The 13,172-nt window shown below is 33.7% G+C and overlaps 10 non-coding genes and 1 pseudogene across 10 annotated transcripts; all 11 read left to right on the plus strand.

Annotated features, from left to right (window-relative positions):
* Positions 1–342: 342 nt before the first annotated feature.
* LOC115897992 lies at positions 343–417 on the plus strand. The gene has a single exon (XR_004057761.1). It is a non-coding gene; the product is annotated as a small nucleolar RNA SNORD113/SNORD114 family (small nucleolar RNA).
* A 935-nt stretch (positions 418–1,352) lies between these two features.
* LOC115897975 lies at positions 1,353–1,424 on the plus strand. The gene has a single exon (XR_004057746.1). It is a non-coding gene; the product is annotated as a small nucleolar RNA SNORD113/SNORD114 family (small nucleolar RNA).
* A 923-nt stretch (positions 1,425–2,347) lies between these two features.
* LOC115897956 lies at positions 2,348–2,419 on the plus strand. The gene has a single exon (XR_004057729.1). It is a non-coding gene; the product is annotated as a small nucleolar RNA SNORD113/SNORD114 family (small nucleolar RNA).
* An 880-nt stretch (positions 2,420–3,299) lies between these two features.
* On the plus strand, positions 3,300–3,371 carry LOC115897964. Its single transcript, XR_004057737.1, has one exon. It is a non-coding gene; the product is annotated as a small nucleolar RNA SNORD113/SNORD114 family (small nucleolar RNA).
* Positions 3,372–4,879: 1,508 nt separating this feature from the next.
* LOC115897962 lies at positions 4,880–4,951 on the plus strand. Its single transcript, XR_004057735.1, has one exon. It is a non-coding gene; the product is annotated as a small nucleolar RNA SNORD113/SNORD114 family (small nucleolar RNA).
* A 920-nt stretch (positions 4,952–5,871) lies between these two features.
* LOC115897965 lies at positions 5,872–5,943 on the plus strand. The gene has a single exon (XR_004057738.1). It is a non-coding gene; the product is annotated as a small nucleolar RNA SNORD113/SNORD114 family (small nucleolar RNA).
* A 1,106-nt stretch (positions 5,944–7,049) lies between these two features.
* LOC115897991 lies at positions 7,050–7,120 on the plus strand (annotated as a pseudogene).
* Positions 7,121–8,023: 903 nt separating this feature from the next.
* LOC115897963 lies at positions 8,024–8,095 on the plus strand. The gene has a single exon (XR_004057736.1). It is a non-coding gene; the product is annotated as a small nucleolar RNA SNORD113/SNORD114 family (small nucleolar RNA).
* An 889-nt stretch (positions 8,096–8,984) lies between these two features.
* LOC115897958 lies at positions 8,985–9,056 on the plus strand. Its single transcript, XR_004057731.1, has one exon. It is a non-coding gene; the product is annotated as a small nucleolar RNA SNORD113/SNORD114 family (small nucleolar RNA).
* A 1,554-nt stretch (positions 9,057–10,610) lies between these two features.
* LOC115897985 lies at positions 10,611–10,682 on the plus strand. The gene has a single exon (XR_004057755.1). It is a non-coding gene; the product is annotated as a small nucleolar RNA SNORD113/SNORD114 family (small nucleolar RNA).
* A 1,223-nt stretch (positions 10,683–11,905) lies between these two features.
* LOC115897968 lies at positions 11,906–11,980 on the plus strand. The gene has a single exon (XR_004057741.1). It is a non-coding gene; the product is annotated as a small nucleolar RNA SNORD113/SNORD114 family (small nucleolar RNA).
* Positions 11,981–13,172: the final 1,192 nt, after the last annotated feature.

Consider the following 13,172-nt stretch of genomic DNA (forward strand, 5'->3'; position numbering starts at 1 on the left):
TGTTAACTCTGTTCAAAAAGAGACCAATGTGAATATAGTCAGTCAGTGTTCTTGTCTTGGTTTCATTTATTTGTTTGTGAGTATTCATGGTATTATTAAAAAGTATTAATCAAATAGTTAATAACAAGTATAATGTAAAATATGCTGTTGATTAATCCCTAACACTGACATCATTAAATGAAAAAGATGGATTGTATATGGGAAATGGTTGTATTGTTAGCTGTTAGCACTATTCTAGCATTTTATTTTTGCGTTTTTCTGACTCACTGATTTTCAGTGAATTAGTGGTTCAGTCTGCAAATGTAAGATTGAGTGAAGAAAAAGTTGGCCGATGAGTACACATAGAACAATGATTACAAATAGTGGTGCAGGAGTCATAAACGATGAGTAATATGTGTGTGGAACTCTGAGCATCAACACAAAACGTATTTATTCTTTCTGTTTGGAATAATCCTATAGACAGATGTTTGGGATATATAAGGACCAAGTTTTATTTTAGATTCATAGATTTAGATTTATTAATATTAAGGAATTAATGATAGGACCATGAAACAAATATAAGTAAATAGATAAAATTGAAGAGAGTGCAGCACTGTTCAGCTATAAAAGTATGTAGTGAGGCAATCAATATTATTAATATAAGTAGAGAAAACTAACATCCATTAAGAAAATATTGGATCGAAGATGTTCCCTCTTTCTTTGGCTTAAAATCATATAGACACTAATAATAATAAGAATCAATTTTATTGTTCTGAACCAGTTCCTCTAAGTTCGAGGTTGTCCCTTTTGTTAAGAGAAAAAACATATACTTCATGGAAAATTATTAAGTACCTGAATGATCAAGTAAAAGAAATTCAGAAAGCAAGAATTATACAGGATGAGGTGTCTGTTTTTTAAAATATCGACTCTGCTTTGTTTTCATCAGAATGAGTGCACTTGAGCCGATTGAAACATTCCTCGTTGCATCTTTGTTCTATGATTGCATCTATTTGTTAGTAGCACAGAGACCAATGTGAGTAATCATTAAAATTCTTCTCTTGGTTTGCGTGGTTATTTCAAAATATTCAATGAATTACTAAAAAAGTGTATACTATAATCAAAGATGACCAGTGGTATTCTAGCAATAACTAGGGGACTCATGTGAAGCGTTATATTGATAATGCATCTACGAAAAACTGAGGATAGTGAATGAAACAGCTATATCCATATTAGAATGATTCATTGTAGGGATTAGGAATCTCTAAGCTCTTATTGGGATTTCATGAACCACGATTTTAAAATTTATGGTCAGTTGATTAATAAATCATTAGTAAGTAATCAGAAGTGAGTGGAGAGAAAGAGCACCTATCCTGTGGATTGTTGATGACTACTGGTGGCATATGAGTCATCTACAATGACTATGTCTCTGGAACTCTGAGGTGTGTCACAAAAGAAATCTAGCCCATTTTCTATGTTTGATACAATCCTTTAGATGGGTATCACGAGCATAGAGTGGGTTTGTTTTTGGTCTTTGTACTTATACATTTTCATTCTATTTTTATTGAGTTAATGTGAGAATCAATAAACAAATATAAAAAAAAAGATATATTAGGTGAAGTGTTGTACAATTATAAAAATAGATGGTGAGACAAGAAATACTATTAATATGTATTGGAAATAGTGAAGTTCAAAGAGAAACAAATGTTACATGTCTGTCACCTCTTTGGCTAATGATGATATAGAGAGGATAATTATAGACAGTGTTTATATTCTGGGTCAGTGGCAAATTCAGAATTGTTCATCTTCTTAAGAGAAAGTGAAATAAATATACTATACTCTAAATAATGGTAGCCTAAATGACTAAAGAAATGTAAAAAGCAAGGATCAATGGTGATAACGTCTCAAATTTGTTATCATCTTCTCTGCACGGTACTACTCAGAATGGACATTGTTGTTCTGTCTTGAGAATTCCTCTAGGGTCACATGCTCTGTTTGCACTGTGCTTAGGAAGGAACATGCAGACCAATGTGAGTAATGGTCAGAGTCCTTATTGTGGTTTGGGTGGTTTGTTTAAGAGTAATCAATGTATTATTAAAAAGTGTGAAATACAGTCAAAGATGGTTAATGTTATCCCGATGGTAGACATGGCGGTGACATGAAGTATTATATTGATAATGGATGTATGAAAAACTGAGGATAATTAATGAAACAGATAATATCAATGTTAGAATGATTCTGGATACAGATCAGAAATACCAAGGCTGTTCTTGGAGGTTTTCGAATCATAGGCTTTGAAATTATTATTAGTAAATTAATGAGGCAACCAACAGACAATGTAAAACTGAATGGAGAAAAGGAGGGCCAATCCTGGATCAATGATGACCACCGGTGGCGTATGAGTCATATGTGATGAATACGTGTCTGGAACTCTGAGGTCCGCCACAAAAGATATCTAGTCCATTTCCTCTGTTTTACGTGATTCTATAGACTGATGTCAGGAATATAGAATGAAGTTGTTTTGGTTTCATTTTCATTCTAATGCAAGAATCAATAAACATATAAATAAAAATAAAATAGGTGAGCATTGTACAACTATAAAAATACATGTTGAGGCAGGAGATACTATTAATGTATATTGAAATTGGTGAAGTCCAAAGAGATATTGTACATACCTGTTACCTCTTTGGCTTATAATAATATAGACAGAATAAATTATAGATAATGTTCAAATTCTTATTCACTTGCAAGATCAAATTGTTCTTTTTCTTAGGAGAAAATGAAATAAATATTAGTCCACCTAATGAATGCCTAAATGACAGACTAAAGGCAAGGTGAAAAGCAAGGATCGTTAGTGAGAAAGTCTCAGTTCTGTTACTGTCTCTGCTCTGTATTCCTCAGAATAGATGGCCTGTGCTGATGGAAGGATTCCTCCCTGGTGACATGGTGTGTCTGCCTCTTGATTGGGAACACGCAGACCAATGTGAGTAATCAAGTTCTGGTCTTAGTTTGGGTGGTTTAGTTAGGAGGACTTGATGTATTATTAAAAAGTCTGCACTATAATCAAAAATGGCCAGCTGTAGCCCAGTGATAGAAATAGAAGTGATATGAAGCATTATATTAACAATATGTATTTGAAAACCTGAGAGTAATTAATGAAACATTTATCAGTGTGAGAATGATTCTATATGCAGATAAAGAATATTAATATTAATGCTGTTCTGAGGCGTTTGTGAACCAAAGGTTTTAAAATTATTATTAGTGAATTAATGAATTAATCATTAGACAAGGTAAAAGTGCACAGGGAAAAATAGGACACATTCTGGATCGATGATGACTACCGGTGGCGTATGAGTCATACGTGATGAATGCGTATCTGGAACTCTGAGGTCCGTCACAAATAAAATCTGGCTTATTCTCGGTTTCGAATGTTGTTATAGACAGATTTTAAAAATATAGAATGTTTGTTTTTTCTATGTGATTATGTACCTTTCTTCTATTTTTATAATTGGATCAATGTGATAATCAGGAAACAAACACATAGTAAATATAAAATGATTGAAACACTGCCCAATTATAAAAATTTGTGGTAAGGTTAGAAATGCTATTAACATATATTAAAATCAGTGAAGTCTAAAGAGAAATGAACGGTATATGATACAGATAGTATAAATTATAGACAATGTTCATATTCTGAGTCAGTGGTAATTTTGAAGATTTTCATTTTATTAAGAGAAAATAAATAAAACAAGTATACTCCAAATAATGATTGCCAAAATGACTAATAACAGGTGAAAATCAGGGATCAATGTTGAGAATTTTTTTATCTTTTCTGCTTTCTATCCTTTCAGAATGATGCACTTGTTATGATTTGAGAATTCCTCCATGGTCACGTGCTCTGTTTTTATCATGGTTGGGAGCCTACAGACCAATGTGAGTAGTAATCAACATTCTTATCTTGGCCTGAATGGTTTAAGAGGAATCGATATTATCAAAATATCGGATTGTCTTGAACTCCTGACCTCAAGTGATCCACCCACCTCATCCTCCCAAAGTGTTGGGATTACAGGCGTGAACCACAGCATCTGGCCAGAAGCACTCTTAATATCTTTTGACACAGTGAAGTCCACAGAGATATAAATGGCATCTTCTGGTGACCTCTGTGGCTAATGATGGTATAGACAGTACAAATTATAGAAAACATTCCATTTCTGGGTCAATGGCAATTTCAGAATTATGCATTTCTTTAGATAAAATGAATATACTGCAAATAATGACTGCTGAAATGACTGACTAGTGTTAGATGATAAGAAAGGGTCGGTAGTGACAATATCAAAATAGGATAATAGGATAATATCAAATATATTTAATATTTGATAATAAATATATTTTTTATATTTAAAATAGGATAGTATAAAAATACAGGATAGGATAGATAATAGGATAATATCAAAATAGAGGATAACAAAAGTTATCCTCTTCTCTGCTCTGTATTCCCTAGAATGATTGCACATTGCTGATTGAGGGATTCCTTCAAGGCCATGTGCTCTACTTGCACCGTTTTTAGGATGGAGCCTGGAGACCTAGGTAGGGAATAGTGGAAGTCCTCAGCTTGCTTTGGGTGGTTTCTTCCAGAGGGTTCAATATATTATAAAAAGGTGTATACTATACTCAAAGATGAGCAACTGTATTTAAATAAACATGGGCATGATGTGAGGATTATATTGAAGATGCATACAAGAGAAACTGAAGATAATTAATGAAATAAATATTCCTACATATTGGGATTATCATGGCTATTCTTGTGGTTTTGTAAATCATAGGGCTTAAAATTATGATTAGTGAATTAACAAATTAGTCAATAGACAAGGCAGAAATGAATCCAAAAATAGAAGATCAGTCCTGGATCGATGATGACTACTGGTGGCGTATGAGTCTTTTGCGATGAATACGTGTCTAGAACTCTGAGGTCCATTGCAAACAAAATCTAGCCTATTCTGTATGTTTGAAATTATTTTATAGACAGCTGTCAGGAGTATAGAATGTATATGTTTTTGGTATTCATGTTTACATGTTTTGATTCTATTTTTACAATTGATCCATATGAGAATTAATAAACAAATGCAAATCAAGATGAATAAATTCAAGCATTGTCCAATTATAAAAATTAGGGACAAAGTAAGAAACATGATTAATGTATATGAAACAGTGACATCCACAGAGAAATAAACGATACATTCCTGTGGCTTCTTTGGCTAATGATGGTATAGACAGAATAAAATATAGGTAATGTTCAACTTCTGGGTCACTGACAGTTTCAAAATTATTCATTTTATTTTCAGAAAATGAATTAAATATACTCCAAATAATGATTGCATGAATGGCTAACTAATGATAGCTGAAAAGCAAATATCAATATTGAAAATGTCTTACTTTTGTTACTCTCTTCTCTGGTCTGTATTCCTCAGAATGAACAACTTGTGCTATGTTAAGGATTCCTCCATGATCACGTGCCCTGTTTGTACACCGTGCTTGGGAAGGTGCATGCAGACCAATGTTAGTAATAGTCAAAATTCCTGTGTCAGTTTGTGTGGTTTGCTAAAGAGGACTCAATGTATCATGAAAAAGTGTATTATATAGTCAACGATGGTCGACTATGTCCCAGTGGTATTTATGAGAGGGTTCTGAAATATTTATTGATAATGCATATATGAAAAATGGAGAAGAATTAATGAAACAGATATATCTATGTTAGAATGATTCTGTGTAAAGATAAGGAATATCAAGTCTGTTCTTAGGGTTTTGTGAATCACAGAGTGTAAAATTATTACCAGTGAATTAATGAATGAATCTAAAGACAACATAGAAATGAATGGAGAGAAAGAGGGTCAACCCTGGATCGATGATGAGCACTGGTGGAGTATGAGTCACATACGATGAATATGTGTCTGGAACTCTGAGGTCCATCACAGAAGTCAGTTTCCTCTGTTTCAAGTAACTCTAGACAGATGGCAAGAATATAGAATGAACTTTTTTTGTTTATGAGTTTTTATTTTATAATTGGTTCAATGAAAGAATGAAACATGTGAATAAATAAAATAAATAAGCTAAGCATTGTCCAACTATAAAAATGTGTGGTGAGGCGTATTTAATATGTATTTAAATTGATGAAAGCCAAAAAGAAATCTAACATACCTAACCTTTTTGGCCAATAATGAAGAGACAGTATAAATTAATATGCTGTTTTCATGTTCTGGGTTAGTGGCAAGTTCAAAGTTGTTCATACTTCAAATAATGATTGCCTAAATGTTTAACTAAAGATAGGTGAAAAGGGAAGATCAACAATGAGAAAATCACATGTTTGTTATTATTTTCTCTGCTCTGCACTCATCAGAATGGACATACTTGTGATGATTTAGAGATGCCTCCAAGGTCATGTGCTCTGTTTGCACCATGCTTAGGAAGGAGCATACAGACCAATGTAAGTAATGGTCAAAGCTCTTGTCTTTGTTTGAGTGGTTTGTTTAAGAGGATTCAGTGTATTATAAAAAGGTATAATATATTATAAAAATATATTACAGGAATATATTATATATATTTCTATAATATAATGTATTATAAAATACATTATAAGAAGATATACATTGTAAAAGATATAATACATTATAGGAATATAATATAGGAATATATTATATATAATATATTCCAATATAGTATAGGAATATATTATATATAATATATTCCAATATAGTATAGGAATATAATCCATATATAATATATTCCAACATATTTTAGAACTATAGTCTATATATAATATATTCCAATATATTATAGGACTATAATCAAAGATGGCCAACTCCTTCCCAGTTATAGGAGTGATATGAAGTACTATATTGAAAAAGCATATATGAAAAATGGAGAACAATTAATGAAAATATATATCAAGTAGGGATTAGGAATATCAAAGCTCTTGGGCTTTTAAAAACCAAAAGATTTTAAAGTTATTATCAGTGAATTAATGAGTTAATTATTAGACAAAAGTAAAAATGAATAGAGAAAAACAGGAAGAATCCTGGTTCAGTGGTGACTACTGGTGTCATGTGAGTCATACGGTGAATACGTGTCTGAAACTCTTGAGGTCCATCACAAAGTCAGTTTCTTCTGTTTCACATGATTCTATAGGTAGATGTCAGAAATATAGACTCAGTTTGTTTTTGGTCTTTGTGTTTTATGCATTTATATTTTATTTTATGATTGGACTAGTGAGAGAATCAATAAGCAAATATTTGAATACATAAAGATGAATAAGGTTAAGTATTGTCCAATTATAAAAATATTTGGCAAGGCAGCAAGCACTGTTAATATGTACTGGAACAGTGATAGCCAAGGAAAAATGAGTGATGCATGCCTGTGGCCTGTTTGGCGAGTGATAGTGTAGACAATATAAACTATAGATAATGTTTAAGGTATGGGTCAGTGGCAAATTCAAAACTGCTAATTTTCTGAAGAGAAAATGAAATACACTTCAAATAATGATTGCCTAAATGACTCATTAGATGAAGATGAATCATGAGCAAGAATGTCCCATTGTATGCTCTGAACTCCTCTGTGCTTTGTGCTCTGCAGAATGGATGAATTGTGCACCTTGAAAAGTTCTTCCCTGGCCACCTGAGGCACTTGCATCACAGTTAGGCTCAGGCAGACTAATGTGAGTAATAGTCAACATTTTTGGTTTCCTTCTGGTGCCCTTTTAAGAGGACTCATTGTATTATAAAAATTGTATGATTTTATCAAAGATGTCCACCTGTATCGCAGTGAAAGATACGGAAATGATGTGAAGCATTGTATTGATAATGCATATATAAAAACCTGAGGATATTTAATTAAGAGTATATCAATTTTGAAATGATTCAGTATACAAATTAGGAATATTAAAATTATTCTCGGGATTTTTTTGAACCATTAAGACTTAAAATTGCTAGTAGTGAATTAACAAAATCAATCAATAAACAAGGTAGAAACGAATGGAGAAAGAGATGAACAATCCTGGATCGATGATGACTGCTGGTGGCGTATGAGTCATATGCGATGAATACGTGTCTAGAACTCTGAGGTCCATCACAGAAGAAATCTAGCTCATTTTCTGTGTTTGATATAATCCTTTAGACAGGCATCAGGAATATGAGTTTGGTTTTGGTCTTTGTGTTTACATGTTTTAATTCTGTTTTTATAATTGGCCAATATAAAAACCAATAAACAAATATATAAATAAAGATGAGTAAGGTTAATCATTGTCCAGTTGTAAAAAATATTTGGTGAGGCAAGAAACACTATTAATATATATTGAAAATAGTGAAGTCTGGAGAGAAGTAAATGTACATGTCTTTCACCTCTTTGGCTATGGTGATATGGACAGGATAATTATAGACAATGTTCAAATTCTTGGTTAATTGTAAGTTTGAAATAGTTCATTTTTTAAAGAGAAAATGAAATAAGTTTACTCCAAATAATGATAGCATAGATGACTAACTAGTGATAGGTGAAAAACCAGGATTGATAGTTAAAATGCCTCTCTTTTGTTATTATCTTCTTTGCTCTGTACTTAGAATGGACGTACTTATTCTGATTTGAGGACTTCTTCATGGTCACGTGTTCTATTTGCACCATGCTTAAGAAGGAGCATGTGTACCAATGTGAGTGACAGTCAGATTTCTTATATTTCTTTGGGTAGTTTATGTAAGAGGACTCAATGTACTGTAAATAAATATGTAATATAGCCAAAGATGGTGAATTTTATCGAGTGAGGGATATTGGAGTCAAAAGAAGTATTATATTGATAATTCACATACGAAAAACAGGATAATTCATGAAACATATATTAATGTCAGAATGATTAGGGATATCTTTTTGGGGTTCTGTGAGTCATAAAGTTTAAAGTTATTATTAGTAAATTAATGAATTAATCAACAGGCAATGTAGAAAATAACAGAGAAAAGAAGGGCCAGTCCTGGATCGATGATGACTGCTGGTGGCGTATGAGTCATATACAATGAATACGTGTCTGGAACTCTGAGGTCCGTCTCAAAAGATACCTAGTCTATTCCCTGTTTCAAGTGATCCTACAGACAGATGGCAAAAAACAGAATGTGTGTGTGTTTGGTTTTCATGTTTATGAATTTTTATTTTATATTTATAATTGGATCAATGAGAGAATAAATTAATAAATATATAAATAAAGATGAATAAGGGCTTGGTGTGGTGGCTTACACCTGTAATCTCAACACTTTGGGAGGCCAATGCAGGTAGATCTCTTGAGGACAGGAGTTCGAGACCAGCCTGACCAACATGATGAAACTCCATCTCTACTAAAAATACAAAAATTAGCCAGGCATGTGCCTGTAATCTGAGCTACTTGGGTGGCTGAGACACATGGATCTCTTGAACCCGGGATTCAAAAATCTGCTTGAACCTGGGAGGTTGCAGTGAGCCAAGATCACGTCACTGCAGCTTGGGCAATAGAGCAAGATACTATGTCAAAAAAAAAAAAAAAAAAAAAAAAGATGAATAAGGTTAAGCATTGTCCAATTATAAAAATATGTGGAAAGACAACAAACACTATTAATACGTACTGAAATTGGTAACAACTAAAGATAAGTCTTGCATACCTGTTACGTCTTTGAATGAGATAGACAGTATAAATTATTGACCATATTCAAGTTCTGGGTCAGGGACAAGTCCAAAGTTATTTATTTATTTTATTTAGTTTTGTTTTTTTTTGAGATGGAGTATCACTCTGTCACCTAGGTAGAGTGCAATGGCACGATCTCAGCTCACTGCAACCTCCGCCTCGTGGGTTCAAGCAATTCTTGTGCCTCAGCCTCCCTAATAGCTGGGATTGGAGGCATGCGCCACCACGCCTGGCTAGTTTTCGTATTTTTAGTAGAGATGGGGTTTCACCATGTTGCTCAGGCTGGTCTTGAACATCTGACCTCAAGTGATCCACCTGCCTTTGCCTCCCAACATGCTGGGATTACAGGCATGAGCCACCACATCCGGCCAGTTATTCATAAAAAAAATGAAATATACCTCAAATTAATGAACATGCAAATGAGTATAAATGTTTACACATTCATTAATTTGAGGTATATTTGAAAAGCAAGGATTAATGGAGAGAAGGTCTCATTTTTGTTGTCATCTCTTCTGCTCTGTACTCAGAATGGAAGCACAGAAGCTAGTTTTCACTGGTTAAGAGCTATCTCTGTGCTAGCAGCTAGAGACCAATGTGAGTAATAGTCAAAGTTCTTATCCTATCTTGGGTGTTTTGTGTAAAGGTTTATAGTGCATAAACAAAAAATATGAAATATAATCCAATAAGGCCATGAGTAGCTCAGGGATAAATATGGATGGATATGGAATGTTACACTAAGGGATGCTTGTATGAAAAGCATGTCCTGTGTTATTATGAAAGGTAGTAATGAGGGGATATGCTACTGTGAGGCTGACTGTATATACAAATTGGAGATATCAAGGGTCCTCTTGGGGTTTTGTGAGTGATAGTGTTTGAAAGTTATTAGTGGTGAATTAATGAAGTGATAAATAAAGTAACAAAGAATGAAGAGCATCAGAGCTAATCCTGGATCAATCATGACTACCGGTATTGGGTGGGTCTCAGTCAGTGAATACCTATCTGGAACTCTGAGGTCCATCAGAAAAGAAATATAGTTTTTTCCCTCTTTTGGAAGTGATTGTATAGACAGATGTCAGGAATATGCAAGGGTCTTGTTTTTGCTGTTTGTGAGCGCGAGTTTTCAATCTATTATTATAATTCGATCAATGAAGGAACCACTAAACAAATATACAAATAAATTATGTTGGATGGTACTAAGCATTGTCCAACTATAAAAACAATTTGTGAGGCAAGAAAAGCTATGATATGGCCAGGCGCGGTGGCTCACACCCGTAATCCCAGCACTTTGGGAGGCCAAAGTGGGTGGATTACTCCTGAGGTCGGGAGTTTGAGACCAGCCTGGGCAACATGGTAAAACCCCATCTCTACTAAAAATACAAAATTAGCTGGGCGTGGTGGCATATGCCTGTGATCCCAGCTACTTGAGAGGCTGAGGCAGGAGAATCACATGAACCCAGAAGACGGAGGTGGTGGTGAGCTGAGATCACACCACTGCACTTCAACCTGGGCAATAGAGTGAGAAGAAAACCTATGATATATATTGAAAACACCAATGCCATTAGGAAATAAGTGGCATGAGGTTGTTATTTCTTTAGTTAGGGATGTTATAGACAGTGATAAATAATAATGAATGTTTATGTTTTGTGTCAGTGGCGTGACTGATACTGTCTGGCTGTGTAGAGTAAATCAAATAGATGTTATCCCAAATAACCTATATGATTGAATCAGTGGAAGATAGAATGCAAAGAGTAACGCAGATAATGTCTTAATCTTTTCTGATCATCTCTTGTGCTCTGTACTCCTCAAAATAAACACACTCTGGCTGATTTTATCATTCTTTTTAATGGGAAGATCCATGATTGCATCTATGTGTTATATGGTGTATGGAGACAATGTGAGTGATAGTCAACGTTCTTGGTTTCAGTGTTTTTTAAAAAAGATATTCGTAGTATTATTAAGAAGTGTTAAATATAATCATTGAAGGTAAGCTTTGGCCCATTTGTAAAAATAGGATTAATATAAAGCATTATGTTGATTAATGCATATATATGAAACATTGAATTTAATTAATGAAAGAGATGTATTGCTGTGAGTAATATTGACAGAGACAGATATTAGAGCTATTTAAGGATTTTACTCTCAAGTTTTTGTGGCTCTAAGGTAATTATTTTACTGCTAGTGAACTGATAAATTAATCAATAAAAACACATAGACACGAATTAAGAAAATGAGGTCCAAGCTTGAGCCGGTGATGACAGCTGGTGGCGTGTGAGTCATGGATGGTGAATACTAAGTGCCTGGAACTCTGAGGTTCAATATAATAGAAATCTAATCTATTCCTCTGTTGAAAAAAATCCTTTAGATAGATGTTAGTGATATTGAGGGCTATTTGCTTCCAATTTTACAGTTCATTGATTATGATTGTATTAATATAAATGAATTAATGAAAGAATCAAACAAAGATTTAAATGATTAAACATGAAGAGAGAGAGGCATATTCTAATTGTTAACATATGTGGCAAGGAAAGAAATACTATTAATTAATTTGAAATGGATAATAAATGGGCCATCGGTTTTAACTCTCTGGCTAACAATCATAGAGCCATTGATAGAGCAATAACACTGATTATTAGTTATTAATGGCTATGTGATTTTTTAGGTCAATTCTCAGGTCAACTGGGTCAATTGTAAGTTCAATATTTATTTTATTAAGGGGAAAATAAACAAATATTAACATAAATCAATAAATACCATCTGACAGAGTAAATGGAAGGTAGAATGGAAAAACGAATGGATAAAAAGTCTCACATTTTGTCTTCTGCTCTTCCTTATAATCCTCAGAACAGTCACTCCCTGCACTGATTCTGCCATGAGCACTTGCTCTGTGGCTGTTTTAAGGAACCTGCAGACAAAGGTTAGTAATCGTTAAAGTTCTTGTCTTAGTTTGGGCCATTTAAGAGTGGTCAATGCATTATTAATAAGTAGAAAACATAATTAAAAAAGACTAACCATGGCCCCAAAATGAACATGGGGTTGATACAAAACATTATGTTGAGTAATGCATGTTTGAAACAATGAGGTCAGTTCAAGAAACAGGTCTAATTTCTGTAGGAACTGATCTTCAGATAGACAACAGGGTTATCACAGCTCTTGTTGTATTTTTTTCTGATTCATGTCTATTTCTTTATTATAAAGTAGCAAATTAATAAATAAATGAAATAGACAAAGTCTAAATGAAGAAAAAGATTGATGGTCTGTGGCCTAGTCCAGAGATGATGACTCGTGGGTATGAGTCAAGGATGATGAGTAACAGGAGTCAGGAAATTTAAGCTCCGGTATAAAAGAAATCTAGCCTATTGCTCAGTTGGAAATTATCCTGTAGACAGTAGTTAAAAATATTCAGTTATTGGCTGGGTGCGGTGGATCACACCTGTAATCCCAGCATTTTGGGAGGCCGAAGTGGGCAGATCACAAGGTTAGGAGTTTGAGACCAGCCGGATCAACATGG

The sequence above is a fragment of the Rhinopithecus roxellana genome, chromosome 5 (assembly GCF_007565055.1).
Source record: "Rhinopithecus roxellana isolate Shanxi Qingling chromosome 5, ASM756505v1, whole genome shotgun sequence".
NCBI lineage: Eukaryota > Metazoa > Chordata > Mammalia > Primates > Cercopithecidae > Rhinopithecus > Rhinopithecus roxellana.